The sequence below is a fragment of the Elephantulus edwardii genome, unplaced genomic scaffold (genome assembly GCF_000299155.1).
Source record: "Elephantulus edwardii isolate Elephantulus edwardi_28Jun2011 unplaced genomic scaffold, EleEdw1.0 scaffold00062, whole genome shotgun sequence".
In the NCBI taxonomy this organism is placed as follows: Eukaryota; Metazoa; Chordata; class Mammalia; order Macroscelidea; family Macroscelididae; genus Elephantulus; species Elephantulus edwardii.
In genome coordinates, this window is record NW_006399812.1 from 10488332 (window position 1) to 10490696 (window position 2365).

Consider the following 2365-nt stretch of genomic DNA (forward strand, 5'->3'; position numbering starts at 1 on the left):
GCACCTTGACCCCATCAAGTACAACCCATACTGACCCTATGAACAACAGATCTGAACCCTGTCCAGTTCTGTGTCATCCTCACACTTCCTGACATACTAGAGCCCATTGGAGCAGTCACTGTGTCAATTCACCTGGTTGATGGCCTTCCTCTCCTTCACTGACTAAGCATGATGTCCCTCTCCAGAGACTTACTTCTCCTAGCAACCTATACAAAGTATGTGAGATGAAGCTTTATCATTTGTGCCTTCAAAGAGCACTCTGGCTGCACTTTATCCAAGACAAATTGTTTGCTCTTTTGGCAGTCCATGGAATGTTCAGTACTCTTCTCCAACACCATGGTTCAAAGGCATCAATCCTCCTCTTGCCATTTTTATTCATTGTCTAGCTCTCAGATGCATGGCAAGTGATCATAAAGTCCATGCCGTGAGTCAGATGCACCTCAGTTCTTAAATTGGAGAGGTCTCTGACTATAGATTTTCCAATGGAATACATTTCCTAATTTCCTGACTACTGGTACCAAGATTATTGATTTTAGATCCAAGTAAGATGAAATTGTTGACAGTTTCAATCTTTTCTCCATCTATCATAATGTTGTCTATTGGTCCAGTGGTGAGAATTTTTGTTTTCTGACTTTGTTCCCATAGAAACCCTGAAAGGGAGAAATTAGTTGATGAGGTTTATCTTACAGATAAGACAATGTTCCAAAATTAGCAGGAAGTAGCCAGAACAAACAATACCAGTTCCAAAAAGAATTTCAGGTTCCATTTCTCTCAGGGAATAATGCTAGGGCCTGAGAGAGCAAATATAACATGGAAACACGGTTCAATGAAGAAGCAGAAAAACAGAACTAGAACCAGAATAACTAACTACTGCAGCTCTGGGCTCCCGGGCTCCTCACTCTATAGTTGCACCCTTGAAACTGGGACCATAACATTGGTGAAGTGTAGGCACTGCTACCACCTTAAACAACATCAGTGGTCACCAGGTAATAAAAAGTTACCTCTCACCACCAACCAGAAAAGCCCACTGACCAGAAAGACAAGAAAGTTAAGATTAGGACAAAGACCCCATCAAAGCTGGTGCCCATGGATTGATGTTTCTTCTCACTTTCAAAAGGAGATCCACTGTCTGGCTCTTAGATTGTGTACTGTGCTTGGCTGTTTGTATTTTTTCTTTCACTAATAAACTCCTTTTTCTCCCCTTCCTTGCCACCAACTGTTGCCTTGGTCTGTAACCTGAGGTAAGGCAATAAGCATGTTACCAGATTTCACAATTTATGTTCTTGTTTTCCCAAGAGAAAAAAGTCAACAGTAGGCTTGGGCCAATTTAAAGGAGAGAATCACATTTATCTAGTGAAATGCTGGCCAGCGGACCCAAGCTCCAGACACTGCATGAGGCTAAAACCGAAAGGTTAGGATGGGCTGTGTATTTAGACAAGGCAAAAATGTGTGAGACTAGATGGTTAATTGTTGTTTTTGTTTTTATGTGCCATTGAGTTATCTGCAACTCATAGCAATCCTATATACAACTGCCCTAAACCCTGCTCTATCCTGTGCCAATCTTATTATTTCTGACACACCTACCTCCATTACCCCAGTCACTGAATCAATTCATCTCATTGAGGGTCTTCCTCTCTTGTGTTGCCTCTCCACCCTCCCAAGCATACTATCCCTCTCCAAGGACTGGTCCTTTCTTGCATCATGTCCAAAGTAGGTCAGATAAGGCTTCAGAATCCTTGCCTCCAAAGAGCAGCTTGGTTTCATCTTCTCTAGGATAAACCTGTTTGTTCTCTTAGCAGTCCATATTCAATACTCTTCTCCAATACAACAGCTCAACGGTATCAATTCTCTTTCTATCATCCCTAGTCTTTGTCAAGCTTTCTGAGGCATAGCAAGTAATTGCAAAGACTATGGCCCAGATCAGGCGCACCTTAGTCTCCAGACTACATCTTTGCTTTTCAGTACTTTGGAGAGGTCTCTGACAGCTGACTTTCCCAATGCAGTTCATCTTTTAATTTCCTGGCTGCTGATACCAAGACTGTAGATTGTGGAGCCATGCAAACTAAAGCTGTGAACAGTCTCAATCTCTTCACCATCTATCATGATGCTGCCGGTTGGCCCAGTGGTGAAAATCATTTTCTTGATGTTGAACTTCAATCCATATTGAAGGCTGCAGTCCTTGACATTCTGCAGCAAGTGCTTCATGTCCTTCTCCGTTTCAGCTATTGTTGTTGTTATGTACCATCTAGTTGCTTGCGACTCATAGCGACCCTATGTACAACAGCCCTAAACTCTGCTCGGTCCTGTGCCAATCGCACTGTCTCTGACACTCCCATCCCAATTATCCCAGTCACTGAATCAATCC